At 46.8% G+C, this 19,849-nt stretch overlaps 1 protein-coding gene across 1 annotated transcript in view; it reads left to right on the top strand.

The window, feature by feature from the left end:
* LOC134928375 (carbonic anhydrase 3-like) overlaps positions 1 to 19,849 on the top strand; it is a 74,908-nt gene that overhangs the window by 29,436 nt on the left and 25,623 nt on the right. The gene's annotated exons all lie outside the window — the stretch shown is intronic.

The raw sequence follows: 19,849 nt of genomic DNA, 5'->3' as shown, positions 1-19,849 counted from the left end.
TTTTTCTCCCGGAGGAAAAAGCCAAGGAGTTATCCGAGCTTGTCAGGAACCTCCTAAAACCAGGAAAGGTGTCTGTACATCAATGCACAAGAGTCCTGGGAAAAATGGTGGCTTCTTACGAAGCAATTCCATTCGGCAGATTCCACGCAAGAATTTTCCAAAGAGATCTGTTGGACAAATGGTCAGGGTCGCATCTTCAGATGCACCTACGGATAACCCTGTCTCCAAGGACAAGGGTGTCTCTTCTGTGGTGGTTGCAGAGTCCTCATCTATTGGAGGGCCGCAGATTCGGCATACAGGATTGGATCCTGGTGACCACGGACGCCAGCCTGAGAGGCTGGGGAGCAGTCACACAAGGAAGAAACTTCCAGGGAGTATGGACGAGCCTGGAAACGTCTCTTCACATAAACATTCTGGAACTAAGAGCAATATACAATGCTCTAAGCCAGGCAGAACCTCTGCTTCAGGGAAAACCGGTGTTGATCCAGTCGGACAACATCACGGCAGTCGCCCATGTGAACAGACAGGGCGGCACAAGAAGCAGGAGTGCAATGGCAGAAGCTGCAAGGATTCTTCGCTGGGCAGAGAATCATGTGATAGCGCTATCAGCAGTGTTCATCCCGGGAGTGGACAACTGGGAAGCAGACTTCCTCAGCAGACACGATCTTCACCCGGGAGAGTGGGGACTTCATCCAGAAGTCTTCCACATGCTGGTAACCCGTTGGGAAAGACCAATGGTGGACATGATGGCGTCTCGCCTCAACAAAAAACTGGACAGGTATTGCGCCAGGTCAAGAGATCCGCAGGCAATAGCTGTGGACGCGCTGGTAACGCCTTGGGTGTACCAGTCGGTGTATGTGTTTCCTCCTCTGCCTCTCATACCAAAAGTATTGAGAATTATACGGCAAAGAGGCGTAAGAATGATACTAGTGGTTCCGGATTGGCCAAGAAGGACTTGGTACCCGGAACTTCAAGAGATGATCACGGAAGATCCGTGGCCTCTACCTCTAAGGAGGGACTTGCTTCAGCAGGGTCCCTGTCTGTTTCAAGACTTACCGCGGCTGCGTTTGACGGCATGGCGGTTGAACGCCGGATCCTAATGGAAAAAGGCATGCCGGAAGAAGTCATTCCTACTTTGATTAAAGCAAGGAAAGAAGTAACCGTGCAACATTATCACCGAATTTGGCGAAAATATGTTGCGTGGTGCGAAGATCGGAGTGCTCCGACGGAGGAATTTCAACTGGGTCGATTCCTACATTTCCTGCAATCAGGATTGTCTATGGGTCTTAAATTGGGATCTATTAAGGTTCAAATTTCGGCCCTGTCGATTTTCTTTCAAAAAGAATTGGCTTCAGTCCCTGAAGTCCAGACCTTTGTGAAGGGAGTGCTGCATATACAGCCTCCTGTGGTGCCTCCAGTGGCACCGTGGGATCTCAATGTAGTTTTGGATTTTCTAAAATCTCATTGGTTTGAACCACTAAATAAGGTGGATTTGAAATATCTCACTTGGAAAGTGACCATGCTTCTAGCCCTGGCTTCTGCCAGGAGAGTGTCAGAATTGGCAGCTTTATCTTACAAAAGCCCATATCTGATTTTCCATTCGGACAGGGCAGAACTGCGGACTCGTCCGCATTTTCTCCCTAAGGTGGTGTCAGCATTTCATCTGAACCAGCCTATTGTAGTGCCTGCGGCTACAAGTGACTTGGAGGACTCCAAGTTACTGGACGTTGTCAGAGCATTAAAAATATATATTGCAAGAACAGCTGGAGTCAGAAAATCTGACTCGTTGTTTATATTGTATGCACCCAACAAGATGGGTGCTCCTGCGTCTAAGCAGACGATTGCTCGTTGGATCTGTAGCACAATCCAACTGGCACATTCTGTGGCAGGCCTGCCACAGCCTAAATCTGTAAAGGCCCACTCCACAATGAAGGTGGGCTCATCTTGGGCGGCTGCCCGAGTGGTCTCGGCATTACAACTTTGCCGAGCAGCTACGTGGTCAGGGGAGAACACGTTTGTAAAATTTTACAAATTTGATACTCTGGCTAAGGAGGACCTGGAGTTCTCTCATTCGGTGCTGCAGAGTCATCCGCACTCTCCCGCCCGTTTGGGAGCTTTGGTATAATCCCCATGGTCCTTTCAGGAACCCCAGCATCCACTAGGACGATAGAGAAAATAAGATTTTACTTACCGATAAATCTATTTCTCGGAGTCCGTAGTGGATGCTGGGCGCCCATCCCAAGTGCGGATTATCTGCATAAATTGTACATAGTTATTGTTAACTTATTCGGGTTATTGTTGTAGGAAGCCATCTTTCAGAGGCTCCGCTGTTATCATACTGTTAACTGGGTTTATATCACAAGTTGTACGGTGTGATTGGTGTGGCTGGTATGAGTCTTACCCGGGATTCAAAATCCTCCCTTATTGTGTACGCTCGTCCGGGCACAGTACCTAACTGGAGTCTGGAGGAGGGTCATAGGGGGAGGAGCCAGTGCACACCACCTGATCGGAAAAAGCTTTACTTTTTGTGCCCTGTCTCCTGCGGAGCCGCTACCCCCCCATGGTCCTTTCAGGAACCCCAGCATCCACTACGGACTCCGAGAAATAGATTTATCGGTAAGTAAAATCTTATTTTTAGGAGTAAAAAGGCAATACATAAAAGACTGAAGTCAGCCAGCCTTTCAAGTGATGTCATTACATAACTTATGCTTACTAGAACAGATCGAAATAAAGTAATTCTTACATATGGATAACTAGCAGGGAACAGATGTGTAACTGCTCCATATTTCTTACTCTGCTATTCTGAGAATGTACGGGGCCAATACAAATGTAATGGAGTGCCATTAGAGCTTTCAGTGCCATCACGGTGGAACTGGAAACCCAAATGGGGTTTCACTGCACGTGCAACAGACCCAGTGCTTGCTCAAAAGAGCGGAAGGTGACACTAGGTGCCTAGAGGTGAAGCTAGAGCACAGGTTCTCAAACTCGGTCCTCAGGACCCCACACGGTTCATGTTTTGCAGATTTTTTTGTGACAGTTGGTGATACACAGTGCACCTGCTGAGTGACATGGAAAACGTGAACCGTGTGGGGTCCTGAGGACCGAGGTTGAGAGTCACGGAGCTAGAGAATGGTTGTACGAAGTGCTAGCTCCCGGACTTGTGTGTGTTCTTTGGGGCACAGACTTGACATAGAGGCACTGTCATGACCTCAACATACTTCAGTGTTGTTTCAACTTTACCAATATGGCCATGCCCCCTTGTACTGAGGTCCGGCTTTTTTTAATGGTTGGAGTAGATGCCTGCTTATTGCTGGGTGCCACTTCCCTGCCTGGTTCCAGAGCAGCTGCACATGGATATATCCAGTTTTTTCTTATTGGCTCTCCAAAATGCGTGACAGCCGGATAGCCAATAAGATGCCGTTTTGAGATAAGAGTAAATCCGAACCCGCACATCTTTATTAAAAATAGATTTTTTTCAATTAGTTTTTATCAGACATTTTATGTGCAAAAAGCAGATGGTTATGTGTAGAGATGAGCGGGTTCGGTTCGCCGAGAACCAAACCCCCCCGAACTCCACATGGTTTACACGGGTCCGAGGCAGACTCGGTTCTTACCGCCTGACTCGGAAAACCCGAATGAGGCAAAACGTCATCATCCCGGTGTTGGATTCTCGCGAGATTCGGATTCCATATAAAGAGCCGCGCGTCGCCGCCATTTTCACTCGTGCATTGTAGAGAGAGCAGAGAGGACGTGGCTACGTTCTCTCAGTGGCAAATCTCAATATCAGTGCTCAGTATCAGTGCTTACTTATTGCTGCTCAGTAATATTAGTAGTGTGTCTCTCTTGTGCTGCATCTTGCTGCTCAGTGTCAGTTCTCAGTAGTATCCTCATCAGTGCTCAGTATCACTGCTCATTGTCTTGTGCTGCATTGTGGTGCTCAGTATACTACAGTACATTACTAATATACTAGTCCAGTGTCTTGTGCTGCATCTTGCTGCTCAGTGTCAGTTCTCATTATTATCCTCATCAGTGCTCAGTATCACTGCTCATTGTCTTGTGCTGCATTGCGGTGCTTAGTAATACTACAGTACATTACTAATATACTAGTCCAGTGTGTTGTGCTGCATCTTGCTGCTCAGTGTCAGTTCTCAGTATTATCACCATCAGTGCTCAGTATCACTGCTCATTGTCTTGTGCTGCATTGTGGTGCTCAGTAATACTACAGTACATTACTAATATATACTAGTCCAGTGTCTTGTGCTGCATCCTGCTGCTCAGTGTCAGTTCTCAGTAGTATCATCGTCATCAGTGCTCAGTATCACTGCTCATTGTATTGTGCTGCATTGTGGTGCTCAATAATACTACTGTACATTACCAATATATATATATATATATATATAATGCAGTTAAAATGCCGGCTGTTGAGATTCCAGCGTTCAGGAGACCGACACCTGAACACGCCCCCAACCGAGTGTGAATATGACCTGTATTGAGTGAAGCAAGCCACCGGATCCGAAGCGTGGCAAACACAGGGAGCCAGCGAGGGGATTCACTGCTTCACTTCCGACAGATGGGAATACTGACAGCTGGCATCCCGTGTGGCGGTAAAACATGTACACACACAGATATACATATATATATATATACACACGTATGTATACAAATATATATATATATATATACACAACGTATATACAGGGCCGGTGCAAGGTTTCTCGACACCCTAGGCAAAAGTTTAGCTTACTGCCTGCCTGCCCCCTGCTAGCACAGGGCATCCAGATATGGCCACTGCTACCCATAACTCCATGGTGGCCGGCCCCTTATGTATCTGGGTGACATCCATGGACTGCGTCCCAACCACATTGCATCTGTGTCACCTAGCAGCACAGCACCCCACCCTGTGTCACCCGGCACATCAAACCCCCCCTTCCCCCCGTGTCCACCCTGCATCACCCAGCACGGCACCCCACTCTAAGTCACACAGCACAGCACCCCACCCGTGTCACCAAGTACAGCTCCCCACCCAGTGTCCCCAACACAGCACCCCACCCTGTCATCCAGCACATCAATCCCCATGTCCCCCAGCACATCCCACCCCGTGTCCACCGTGTCACACAGCACAGCACCCCACCCGTGTGTCACACAGCACAGCTCCCCACCCTGTGTAACACAGCACAGTTCCCAACCCTGTGTCACACAGCACATCAATCCCCGTGTCACCCAGCACATTAAACCCCCCTCATGTCCACCCTGTATCACCCAGCACAGCACCCCACGCTGTGTCACCCAGCACAGCACCCTACCCGTGTCGCCCAGCACAGCATCCATCACCCAGCACAGCTCCCCACCCAGTGTTTCCCAGCACAGCACCCCGCCCTGTGTCAACCAACACCATACCCTGTCACCCAGCACAGCTGCCCTTTGTGAAATACTGCACACCAAGTGTCTCCCACCCACTACCATTACAGTATCCCACCATGGCAGCCTGTGCTGGTAGCAATTAAAATAAACCGGCTTCTCCCCATTTTAAAAGGACCCTACAGTTAAGATTCGTGTCCCTGTGGTAGAAGCTCAGGCCCATCGATATGTATCTTTAGCTGATGTGACTCTCAGGCCAAGTAACATGCGCCTCAACACCTGCGATGGTGCTGTGTGCACAGACATCTTCATGGCTCCTCTTACCTGTGCAAACACCGGACACCTCTCTCCCGGTCTCTGCTGCTGCTTCAGTGCGACGTTAATTTGTCTAGGCTCCGCCCCCAAAACTTCCTGACCGCACATGCGCACTAGGGATTCGAGAAGAGGCAGTGGGTAATCCGCCACCTCCTCTGCTCCTCACCGTCTCCATCCAGAGAAGCTGCGCCCCGGCATCCTCTGAGCCCGTCACTTTTGCACACAGCAGCAGCACGCTTAGCTCTGCTGCTGCCGCCGCCGCTGCCACCTCCTCCGCTCCCAGACAAACAGCAGAGCAGCCTCCAGATGACAAAAAATATTATTTTAGCGGGACTCGGGAGCGTGCCGTCCTCCTGTGTTAGGCGCCCTTAGGCAGCTGCCTAAAGCTGCCTAATGGTGGCGCCGGCCCTGCGTATATACATACACAAACAAACACACATACCTACAAATATATTATACCAAAAAAGAAAACACAAAATTGGGCGCTAGTGTTTAAATTGGATGTTAGCCGCACGTTCCTGGAGCTTGGTTCCTCTGCCACCACTTTAATAGAACAAGAAAAAACAGACTGGAACTGTGCTTAATATCCAATTAAAGATTTTATTCACTCTAATACGAATTAATATATTTATACAATCACCGGCCGGATTTTATAAATTTGCACATAACATAAATATACTAATAGAAACCTTCAACGCTTCTATAGCACGTAATTAGTACATAATTAACATAATTAAAAAACATATATTAAAAACTTAATGCACACATAGTCGTGTTACTGACTATACCACTGCTCATAGGTGACTCCTATAACCTTGCAGGCGTCCCTGCAATATATAGCATTATGTCTACTATCCGTGTTATTTAATTTTATAGCAGCAAAGGATTGAAATATTCTTGTAACACCCCTTTGTCTGCAGGGTTAGACTGAATGTCCGTCATCAGTTATATCTGTCCCATGAGCCTTAGGTCAGCAAAGCGATGTTAATAATGCGGTTATAGCAAGCTTCTAAATGTCCTTCACTTTAGCACTATGATACCAAGGCTGTCTCTGAATGCAATTTAGGCTGTAATATAACTCAGGTCTGGGAGCACACTCCCTATTCCCCCTTAGCACTGGGGTCCGGATGTCCGGATGTCGAGCTTATTAGTTGGTTAGTAAGCCGTCATGCAGAGTATGCCTAGCAATCACTTGATAATTAACTTAGCCGGCCGGCTAGAAACTCACTTATCCACTCCTCCACATACGCGTTTCACCGCCTCGATGTATCGGCGGCGGCTTCTTCAGTGTGTATGGAGCCTCTCCGTGCTTGCCCGGCTTATATGCCGGGTTCGTATTTCCGTTCTCCTCACTTCCCCGCACACACGTCGTGCGCCGCGTTTCAAGCCTCGTTCTCACTACACATGTAGCACGGAAAGTCAGTACCTTTGATACCTGTTTAAATCAAGCCTCGTTATTAGTATCGAAAGTGACTCATATTCCAAATTCCTCTTAGAACATTGTTAGAAACTTTATATGCATTTGGTTTAAAGAGTCACCTATATGGATACCTGTATGTGTGCACTTGATTACTCAGCGAACCTTAAAAACATACTTTAAACTCACAATTTAACATGTGCCTAAACACACACACAAATATAAAACTTTTATTTCCCCCTTATGCTCTTCCAAGCATCCTAAGATTTCTACTTTAGTGTTGGTATCCATCTCCTAAAAAGGAGAACATGTATATTTTCTATATATAGTTACATATATTAGGTCTCTTCAATATTAACCATCCATCAATTTGTATACTTATATAGTTCAGTTCCCCCTATTTTCCATCTACTCTTAATTAGATAATGATCTTACTCCCTATCCTACCTCTAACAAATTTATAGATAAATAGGCCTATAGTGAACATTTCAATGAGAATTAGAATCCAATAGAGCACACACAGAACCCCCCCCAAAAAATACTAGTCCCAATCCACGATGACACAAGAAGGCGACAATTAGACATAATATTGGACCATACCATCTTATGGTCCCACTCACTCCTAAATCCCATTTAACTCCACGGTATCATTAAGTCCATTTGGCAACATCGTATCCAACTGAAAAATCCAGTAAGCTTCACGCCTACATAATAACCCATATCTATTTCTCCCCCGTTTAGTCTGCCTAATTTGTTCTATGGCTATTATAGTAATCCCCTCAAAATTTCCTTTACGACACCGAGTTATATGATTCGCTACTGGATGTTGAGCATTTTTCCTTACATTACGTCTATGCTCCATAAAGCGTACATGCAATGTTCGTGTAGTGCGACCTACGTATTGTCTGCCGCAAACACACGTGTATTGTCGCCTTCTTGTGTCATCGTGGATTGGGACTAGTATTTTTTGGGGGGGGGTTCTGTGTGTGCTCGATTGGAATTCTAATTCTCATTGAAATGTTCACTATAGGCCTATTTATCTATAAATTTGTTAGAGGTAGGATAGGGAGTAAGATCATTATCTAATTAAGAGTAGATGGAAAATAGGGGGAACTGAACTATATAAGTATACAAATTGATGGATGGTTAATATTGAAGAGACCTAATATATGTAACTATATATAGAAAATATACATGTTCTCCTTTTTAGGAGATGGATACCAACACTAAAGTAGAAATCTTAGGATGCTTGGAAGAGCATAAGGGGGAAATAAAAGTTTTATATTTGTGTGTGTGTTTAGGCACATGTTAAATTGTGAGTTTAAAGCATGTTTTTAAGGTTCGCTGATTAATCAAGTGCACACATAGAGGTGTCCATATAGGTGAATCCTTAAACCAAATGCATATAAAGTTTCTAACAATGTTCTAAGAGGAATTTGGAATATGAGTCACTTTCGATACTGATAACGAGGCTTGATTTAAACAGGTATCAAAGGTACTGACTTTCCGCGCTACATGTGTAGTGAGAACGAGGCTTGGAGCGCGGCGCATGACGTGTGTGCGGGGAAGTGAGGAGAACGGAAATACGAACCCGGCATATAAGCCGGGCAAGCACGGAGAGGCTCCATACACACTGAAGAAGCCGCCGCCGATACATCGAGGCGGTGAAACGCGTATGTGGAGGAGTGGATAAGTGAGTTTCTAGCCGGCCGGCTAAGTTAATTATCAAGTGATTGCTAGGCATACTCTGCATGATGGCTTACTAACCAACTAATCAGCTCGACATCCGGACCCCAGTGCTAAGGGGGAATAGAGAGTGTGCTCCCAGACCTGAGTTATATTACAGCCTAAATTACATTCAGAGACAGCCTTGGTATCATAGTGCTAAAGTGAAGGACATTTACAAGCTTGCTATAACCGCATTATTAACATCGCTTTGCTGACCTAAGGCTCATGGGACAGATATAACTGATGACGGACATTCAGTCTAACCCTGCAGACAAAGGGGTGTTACAAGAATATTTCAATCCTTTGCTGCTATAAAATTAAATAACACGGATAGTAGACATAATGCTATATATTGCAGGGACGCCTGCAAGGTTATAGGAGTCACCTATGAGCAGTGGTATAGTCAGTAACACGACTATGTGTGCATTAAGTTTTTAATATATGTTTTTTAATTATGTTAATTATGTACTAATTACGTGCTATAGAAGCGTTGAAGGTTTCTATTAGTATATTTATGTTATGTGCAAATTTATAAAATCCGGCCGGTGATTGTATAAATATATTAATTCGTATTAGAGTGAATAAAATCTTTAATTGGATATTAAGCGCAGTTCCAGTCTGTTTTTTCCTAAACCTACAAATACATACATACACACACTTCATATAAAGTTTACATATTACATATGTTGTGGTATACATACCACCAGGGGATGCGAGGCAGGAGCAGACTGGCGACATGCTCAGCCACAGCAGCTCCCCCGGGCTTTCATTATGCAGAGAGCTACGTAGCTCTCTGCTGCTGCTGCTCCATCGTATTTGCGGCTTTTGCTGAGACAGATACACTGCTGTCTCCGTCTCAAAACTAACACATTTGGCTCATCGGGGGGAAGGGGGTTTCCAGGTTCTCTGACCCCCCCCTTGCGGGCGCTACTATTAACCCATCACCAACTTGCACAGGTGTTGGGGAGACAAAATACATAGAAGGACGATCTCCAAGCACTGCTATACAAAATTCGTATCCGTATGTCACAGTTCGGAGACATACGGATCCAAATTTTATATAGCAGCACTTGGAGATCGTCCTTCTGTGTATTTTGTATCTAGGAAGGAGTGGTGTTCTTTTGAATGAATGCTAAGCTGCAGCTAGGGCGCAAGTTACCGTTTCACCTTCTTTGAGGTGTTGGGGAGAGTCCTGGGAAGAGCCATTTTTTTTTAGAGGCATGAATTGGGATTTCTGCTGAACAGGTTGCGGCTGTTTTAATATAAAGTAAAAATCTAATCTTATTTCCAGCACTGCACCATTCCTTATCTGTAGTTTGCTAGGAAGGCTCTCACTCTGCCCAGCTTCTCCCTTCTGCCTGGGCAAACTTTTAAGCCCCCCACACACTAGAATGATTGTCGGGCCAATGCGCACAATATAGATATGTTGGATAAATATATCTTTAGTGAAAGTGCAAATTGTCTGCATTTCACTAACGATAACGATCCGATGCACGGTCCCAGAGCTGGCCTTAGCTAAAGGCAGGCTAAGCATTTGCCTAGGGCATCCATGCATGTCTAGATGCATCCAAGCATGTCCCTGCAATAGCTCATGCTGGGAGGGACAGTCTGCAAACTAACTGTTACTTTCCAAATGTATTCAATCAGTACTTGTATACACTGATGTGTACATTTGTCAAATAGAATGCACACTATCCCTTAAAGTTCCTCATGCTGGGAGGGACAGTCTGCAAACTAACTGGTACTTTCCAAATGTATTTAATCAGTACTTCTATACACTGCTGTTTACATTTGTCAAATAGAATGCACACTGTCCCTTAAAGTTCGTTAAACTCCCTCTGACATGCTTGAATGCCCCTGACTTGTAAGACAACAGCAGAAGCCTTGCAACTCTAATTCCTGGACATGTGAAATTTTCACTGACTATATAAGGTTATTACTGGATGGCTCCTTATGATACCACATGTGTATTTTTGACGACTGCTTCACATAAATCTGACATCACTTATATATTGCTTGTGCACATGGGGGAGGGGAACACTGCCATCATGTGTGTGTCCCTTATCCCTGTGCATACCCCAGGTGTCTGCAGGGACATAACACGGGTAGTGTTCTCCCCACACTTAATTTCTTAGTCAGTCCATGCTGTAATCCAGTACTGTAATCCAGTCCACTGCCATCCAGTACTGTAACGTGGTCAGTAAGTTGCGTTGCGCTATTTCTATATGAAACATCAGTGCAGCGTGACTTTCAGACACGTCAGACTGGAGGGAAGAGCATATCGTTCCCACAGTATAAAATAAAGGGCATGCAGTTGCCGGGAGTAACACACCAGCAAACACACTGAACAGTGAAGAGAATGGACAGTTGCTACATGTTTGATAGTGGTCTTTTTGTATAATCAGCAAGCATCTGGACATTGCTGCTATTTGTTTCCAATGAGCAAGTGAAAATAAAGGGTGAGTCTTGCAAATGATGGCATACCCTGTGAGGTCACATCCCTTGTACGGGTGCCCCTTTAACGGGTGCAAGCGCAAGCACGCACCCACCCATCCTGCCATGCCCATCTCACAAAACGCAGTCATAAGTTTTATTTTAAAAAAAGCTACTTGCATTACTAATGTGGGGCATATGTGTCAGGTGCATTATTGTGTGGAATTATGTGTATTATGGGCATTAATAATGTGTGGAATATGTGTAGGATGGCATTATTAATGTGGGCCATATGTGTAAGGTGCATTACATTGTGGAATTATGTGTATTATGGGCATTACTGTGTGGCATTATGCAGGGTTGAACTGGCCTACAGGGTAACCACCCAGTGGGCGCCATTGCCTGAGTGTCGCTGGGTCAGATGCAGAACTAGCAGCGGTGCTAGGGGGCATCAGACAAAATTTTGCTTATGGCATCAAATTGGCTTTGCACGGCCCCCAGGTCACTTGATGCAGATATTCCCTGCTGCAGAGAAGATCTGAAGCTATCGTTAGGGACTGCATGCTCCTGGATGTTGCCACTCCTAGATCTTTTGCAAGATCTTTAAGATATATCTTATGTGTATTGCACTATATGGGGTCTATTCAATTCATCCGACAAGCCAGAAAAACTACTTTTTCCGACTTTTTTAGGTCAAATCTGGATTCGACCTATTCAAGTCCGTTGCCGTTTTTCCAACTTGTTGGAAAACACGTTGATCGGCGGATTAGCTTCAGATCCACGTTTTTCGTCGGATTAGCGGGCGTTTCCAACAGCTTTTTAGCCTGTTTTCAACAATGCCGATTCTACTTAAAAAAAAGTTGGATCTGCATTGTTGAAACCGGGCAAAAATCTGTCGGAAATGCCGGCAAAATGAATACTGCCCTATAATGAGCCCGGGACTGCAGGGGAGCTGCCGACGAGTTCTGCAAGTCCTTCTAGTATGTGGCCACTTTTACTCTTCGGCAGATATGGCCATCTTGCGCCACACTCGTTGCACTGTGACAGAACACTGCATTAAACAAATTAAGGTGCAGACTAGGGGGTAAATTTACTAAGATGGGAGTTCTATTTAAGATGGGATGTTGCCCTTAGCAACCAATCAGATTCTACTTCTCATTTATTCAGCACCTTCTAGAAGATAATACCTGGAATCTGATTGGTTGCTATGGGCAACATCTAATCTTAAATAGAACTGCCATCTTAGTAAAAACACCCCTCGGTCTTAAGTTGCATTTGTGCTATGCAGCTGCCGTTTTGCACTTTAAAAATGACCTCCACTAGGTTTGCACTATGGAGCTGGTGCTTAGTTTTTTTTTTTTTTTTAAGACCGAGGTGCATGGCTTCATCAACCAGTGGTCTGTGCAAAAACCGTGCTCCAAAAGGAGAAGGGCCCCGTTACTACCCAAACCCTCAGAGCCAAAAGGCCTACTGAGGGAAAAAGGGTATGCAGGTCCCCCCTTGCCGAAGCGCAGAGGGACCACCTCCGGTGGAGGCAGACATTTTACATGGTGAACCAATAGTTAAATGATAGTGCAATACATCACAAAGTCATATTGACCTACACTCTTAGAATATCAGGGAGATCCATGAATTTTGGGTGAATCTCCCATACTCACTAGAGAGTTGGCCATCCATTGATATGCAGCCTTTGCGCCCTGCCCCTGCTGTACAAAACCATAACTATGCAGCAATACTAGCCCAGCCCTCAAAGTGTCTGTCTCCAATGCAGGGCCGGATTAAGACCTTTAAAGGCCGTAAACACGTAAAAAAATGTGGTGCCCCCATATAGATATAATTCAAAAATATAAACAATAATTAACCTTAAATAAAAAATTATTAATTTTTAATTAAAAAAATTTGGACAATAATGTTTATTTTTGTATACTTCCACTTTATTTGTATTTGAAAAGTTTTCTCCTACTTTTTCTAATTGCAAAGTCTTTGAGCAGGTCCTCAAAACTAATCTTACTTAGCACATTTTCTTATATACTTAGTATGAGTGTTCTAATTTTGTGATATTCCCAAGATTAAGATATCATGAATCTCTATTATTACTATTTTATTATTATTTTTATTATTATGGTATATAGTTACAGATGGGTCCTCGCACATCATTGCTACAGTCATACCAAATAGCCCCTTTTAGCAAGCCAGGTCCCGCGAGACTCCGCTAGCGTTGGTCGTCTTAGACACAATGCGATGTGGCTTGGATGCACCAGGAGACTGTGCTTATTAATTTGAAATGCAACACTTGTATATCTGTGAGTGACTGAGTTTCTGAATCCGAATATGAAATGCTAAAATATAGCAGAATACATACGGTATCCTGGCGGTTGGGATGCCGGCAGTCAAAATACTGAGTAAACAGTGAAGTACCTAACCCTAATGACCCTAACCCTCCCTCCCCGTAGCCTAAACCTAACCCCCCCCCACCCGCAGCCTAAACCTAACCCTGCCCTACCCGCAGCCTAACCCTTACCCTCCCCGGTGGTGTTTAACCCAACCCCCCCCCTTCGAACAGGCTAAACATAACCCTCCCTCCCACACAGCCTAGCCCTCCTCTGGGCTGCCTAACCTCCGCTCCGCCTAACCCTAGCCCTCCCACCCCCCGCAGCCTAACCCTAACCCTCCCCAGTGGTGTTTAACCCAAAACCACCTTCCCACAGGCTAAACCTAACCCTCCCTCCCCGCAGCCTAACCCTAACCCTCCTCTGGGCTGCCTAACTTCGCCTCCCCGCAGCCTAGTCCTAAGCCCTAACCCTCCCACCCCCGCAGCCTATCCCCAACCCTTCCCAGTGGTGTTTAACCCAACCCCCCCCCCCTCCCTCCCTTCCGACAGGCTAAACCTAACCCTCTTTCCCCCGCAGCCTAACCCTAACCCTCCTCTATGCTGCCTAACCTCCCTCCGTGGCTTACCTCTCCTAAGTGGCAGCAGTTTCTCATTTGGGATCCCAGCATCAGCTCCAGCATTGTAATCCATGTCGGGATCCCGGTGTCGGTATTCCAAGCTGTGTCGGGCCCCCGGCATCGGTATTCCGAATGCAGGGATCCTGACTGCATCCCAGTGCAGTGTAGCAGCTGCAGCTTTTTCCAATATAAGTTACATTGTACTCCGTATACAGACTTAATCACACACACTATACAAGTGTTGCATATCAAATTAATCAGCATAGTCTCCTGGTGCATCCTGGTCTCATTGTGTATTGAGGCTATGTACATGCATGTACTTTTTGCTTTTTTGTGGAACCTGGTTCAGCTGCGCCATTTTCAGTTTTGCGCCATATGGTCCATGGTAAATCCAGCAATGGAACATTTCTGTGGTGCCTCATCCCTTGATGCCCTAAGCATGTGCTTATTTTGCTGAATGACTTATCCAGACCTGCTGCAATGTACACATAAAGGACAGGTACACTTTTATAAAGTTTTACTGCTTCAAATTTTAGTATTTCTGGACTCTATCACTGGTATCTGTTCTCAATACATTTTCTCTAACGTCCTAGTGGATGCTGGGGACTCCGAAAGGACCATGGGGAATAGCGGCTCCGCAGGAGACTGGGCACAAAGTAAAAGCTTTAGGACTAGCTGGTGTGCACTGGCTCCTCCCCCTATGACCCTCCTCCAAGCCTCAGTTAGATTTTGTGCCCGAACGAGAAGGGTGCAATCTAGGTGGCTCTCCTGAGCTGCTTAGAGTAAAAGTTTAAATAGGTTTTTTATTTTCAGTGAGACCTGCTGGCAACAGGCTCACTGCATCGAGGGACTTAGGGGAGAGAAACGAACTCACCTGCGTGCAGAGTGGATTGGGTTTCTTAGGCTACTGGACATTAGCTCCAGAGGGACGATCACAGGCCCAGCCATGGATGGGTCCCGGAGCCGCGCCGCCGGCCCCCTTACAGATGCTGAAGCAAGAAGAGGTCCATAAATCGGCGGCAGAAGACTTTCCTTTCTTCATAAGGTAGCGCACAGCACTGCAGCTGTGCGCCATTGCTCTCAGCACACTTCACACTCCGGTCACTGAGGGTGCAGGACGCTGGGGGGGGGCGTCCTGGGAAGCAATGAATTTACCTTAGTTGGCGAAAAATACATCACATATAGCTCCTGGGCTATATGGATGTATTTAACCCCTGCCAGTTTTCCAGAAAAAAAGCGGGAGAAGAGCCCGCCGTGAAGGGGGCGGGGCCTATCTCCTCAGCACACAGCGCCATTTTTCCCACACAGCTCCGCTGGTAGGAAGGCTCCCAGAATCTCCCCTGCATCCTGCAACTACAGAAACAGGGTAAAAAAGAGAGGGGGGCACTTATTTGGCAAAATAACAGATATAAGCAGCTATAAGGGATAGACACTTATTGTAAGGTTGTCCCTATACATATATAGCGCTCTGGTGTGTGCTGGCAAACTCTCCCTCTGTCTCCCCAAAGGGCTAAGTGGGTCCTGTCCTCTATCAGAGCATTCCCTGTGTGTGTGCTGGGTGTCGGTACGTGTGTGTCGACATGTATGAGGAGGAAAATGATGTGGAGGCGGAGAAATTGCCTATAATGGTGATGTCACCCCCTAGGGAGTCGACACCTGAATGGATGGCCGTTATTAAGGAATTACGTGACAGTGTCGGCACGTTACAGAAAACTGTTGACGACATGAGACAGCCGGCAGCTCAGTTAGTGCCTGTCCAGGCGTCTCAAACACCGTCAGGGGCTATTAAACGCCCGTTACCTCAGTGGGTCGACACGGACCCAGACACAGACACTGACTCCAGTGTCGACGGTGAAGAAACAAACGTATTTTCCAGTAGGGCCACACGTTACATGATCACGGCAATGAAGGAGGTTTTGCACATCTCTGATACTGCAAGTACCACAAAAAGGGGTATTATGTGGGGTGTGAAAAAACTACCCGTAGTTTTTCCTGAATCAGATGAATTGAATGAAGTGTGTGATGAAGCGTGGGTTACCCCCGACAGAAAACTGCTAATTTCTAAAAAATTATTGGCACTATATCCCTTCCCACCAGAGGTTAGGGCTCGTTGGGAAACACCCCCTAGGGTGGATAAGGCGCTCACACGCTTATCAAAACAAGTGGCGTTACCGTCTCCAGAAACGGCCGCCCTTAAGGAGCCAGCAGATAGGAGGCTGGAAAATATCCTTAAAAGTATATACACACATACTGGTGTTATACTGCGACCAGCAATCGCCTCAGCCTGGATGTGCAGTGCTGGGGTGGCTTGGTCGGATTCCCTGACTGAAAATATTGATACCCTGGACAGGGACAATATATATATGCGAGATGCACAGAGAGACATTTGCACTCTGGCATCAAGAGTAAGTGCGATGTCCATTTCTGCCAGAAGAGGATTATGGACGCGACAGTGGTCAGGGGATGCGGATTCCAAACGGCATATGGAAGTATTGCCGTATAAAGGGGAGGAGTTATTTGGGGGCGGTCTATCGGACCTGGTGGCCACGGCAACGGCTGGGAAATCCACCTTTTTACCCCAAGTCACCTCGCAGCAGAAAAAGATACCGCCTTTTCAGGCTCAGTCCTTTCGTCCCCATAAGGGCAAGCGGGCAAAAGGCCACTCATATCTGCCCCGGGGCAGAGGAAGGGCAAAAAGACTACAACAGACAGCTTCTTCCCATGACCAGAAGCCCTCCCCCGCTTCTGCCAAGTCCTCAGCATGACGCTGGGGCCTTACAAGCGGACTCAGGCACGGTGGGGGCCCGTCTCAAGAATTTCAGCGCGCAGTGGGCTCACTCGCAAGTGGACCCCTGGATCCTGCAGGTAGTATCTCAGGGGTACAAATTGGAATTCGAGACGTCTCCCCCTCGCCGGTTCTTGAAGTCTGCTTTACCAACGTCTACCCCCGACAGGGAGGCGGTATTGGAAGCCATTCACAAGCTGTATTCCCAGCAAGTGATAATCAAGGTACCCCTCCTACAACAGGGAAAGGGGTATTACTCCACGCTGTTTGTGGTACCGAAGCCGGACGGCTCGGTGAGACCCATTTTAAATCTGAAAACCTTGAACACTTACATAAAAAGGTTCAAGTTCAAGATGGAGTCACTCAGAGCAGTGATAGCGAACCTGGAAGAAGGGGACTACATGGTGTCTCTGGACATCAAGGATGCTTACCTCCATGTCCCAATTTGCCCTTCTCACCAAGGGTACCTCAGGTTTGTGGTACAGAACTGTCACTCTCAGTTTCAGACGCTGCCGTTTGGATTGTCCACGGCACCCCGGGTCTTTACCAAGGTAATGGCCGAAATGATGATTCTTCTTCGAAGAAAAGGCGTCTTAATTATCCCTTACTTGGACGATCTCCTGATAAGGGCACGGTCCAGAGAACAGTTAGAGGTCGGAGTAGCACTATCGCAAATAGTACTACGACAGCACGGATGGATTCTAAATATTCCAAAATCGCAGCTGATTCCGACGACACGTCTGCTGTTCCTAGGGATGATTCTGGACACAGTACAGAAAAAGGTGTTTCTCCCGGAAGAGAAAGCCAGGGAGTTATCCGACCTAGTCAGGAAACTCCTAAGACCAGGCCAGGTGTCAGTGCATCAGTGCACAAGGGTCCTGGGAAAGATGGTGGCTTCTTACGAAGCGATTCCATTCGGCAGATTCCACGCAAGAACTTTTCAGTTGGATCTGCTAGACAAATGGTCCGGATCGCATCTTCAAATGCATCAGCGGATAACCCTGTCTCCAAGGACAAGGGTGTCTCTCCTGTGGTGGTTACAGAGTGCTCATCTCCTAGAGGGCCGCAGATTCGGCATTCAGGATTGGGTCCTGGTGACCACGGATGCCAGCCTGAGAGGCTGGGGAGCAGTCACACAGGGAAAAAATTTCCAGGGCTTGTGGTCAAGCATGGAAACGTCACTTCACATAAATATCCTGGAACTAAGGGCAATTTACAATGCCCTAAGTCAGGCAAGGCCTCTGCTTCAGGGTCAGCCAGTATTGATCCAGTCGGACAACATCACGGCAGTCGCCCACGTAAACAGACAGGGCGGCACAAGAAGCAGGAGGGCAATGACGGAAGTGGCAAGGATTCTTCGCTGGGCGGAAAATCATGTGATAGCACTGTCAGCAGTGTTCATTCCGGGAGTGGACAACTGGGAAGCAGACTTCCTCAGCAGACACGATCTTCACCCGGGGGAGTGGGGACTTCACCCGGAAGTCTTCCACATGATTGTAAACCGTTGGGAAAAACCAAAGGTGGACATGATGGCGTCTCGCCTCAACAAAAAACTGGACAGATATTGTTCCAGGTCAAGGGACCCTCAGGCAATAGCTGTGGACGCTCTGATAACACCGTGGGTGTACCGGTCAGTGTATGTGTTCCCTCCTCTTCCTCTCATACCAAAAGTACTGAGAATCATAAGAAGGAGAGGAGTAAAGACTATACTCGTGGCTCCGGATTGGCCAAGAAGGACTTGGTACCCGGAAATTCAAGAGATGCTCACGGAAGACCCGTGGCCTCTACCTCTAAGACAGGACCTGCTCCAGCAGGGACCATGTCTGTTCCAAGACTTACCGCGGCTGCGTTTGACGGCATGGCGGTTGAACGCCGGATCCTGAAGGAAAAAGGCATTCCGGATGAAGTCATCCCTACCCTGATCAAAGCCAGGAAGGATGTAACCGTACAACATTATCACCGTATTTGGCGTAAATATGTTGCGTGGTGCGAGGCCAGGAAGGCCCCTACGGAGGAATTTCAACTGGGTCGATTCCTGCATTTCCTGCAAACAGGACTGTCTATGGGCCTCAAATTAGGGTCCATTAAGGTTCAAATTTCGGCCCTGTCGATATTCTTCCAAAAAGAACTAGCTTCTGTACCTGAAGTTCAGACGTTTGTCAAGGGAGTACTGCATATACAGCCTCCTTTTGTGCCTCCAGTGGCACCTTGGGATCTCAATGTAGTGTTGGGATTCCTAAAATCACATTGGTTTGAACCACTCACCACTGTGGACTTGAAGTATCTCACTTGGAAAGTGGTAATGCTGTTAGCCCTGGCTTCAGCCAGGCGTGTATCAGAATTGGCGGCTTTATCCTATAAAAGCCCTTACCTAATTTTTCATACGGACAGGGCAGAATTGAGGACTCGTCCTCAATTTCTCCCTAAGGTGGTTTCAGCATTTCACTTAAACCAACCTATCGTGGTGCCTGCGGCTACTAGGGACTTGGAGGATTCCAAGTTGCTGGACGTAGTCAGGGCCCTGAAAATATATGTTTCCAGGACGGCTGGAGTCAGAAAATCTGACTCGCTGTTTATCCTGTATGCACCCAACAAGCTGGGTGCTCCTGCTTCTAAGCAGACGATTGCTCGTTGGATTTGTAGTACAATTCAGCTTGCACATTCTGTGGCAGGCCTGCCAAAGCCAAAATCTATAAAAGCCCATTCCACACGGAAAGTGGGCTCATCTTGGGCGGCTGCCCGAGGGGTCTCGGCTTTACAACTTTGCCGAGCAGCTACTTGGTCAGGGGCAAACACGTTTGCTAAATTCTACAAATTTGATACCCTGGCTGAGGAGGACCTGGAGTTCTCTCATTCGGTGCTGC

Source organism: Pseudophryne corroboree, chromosome 5 (genome assembly GCF_028390025.1).
Source record: "Pseudophryne corroboree isolate aPseCor3 chromosome 5, aPseCor3.hap2, whole genome shotgun sequence".
In the NCBI taxonomy this organism is placed as follows: Eukaryota; Metazoa; Chordata; class Amphibia; order Anura; family Myobatrachidae; genus Pseudophryne; species Pseudophryne corroboree.
This window is presented reverse-complemented; position numbering and strand designations above follow the sequence as displayed.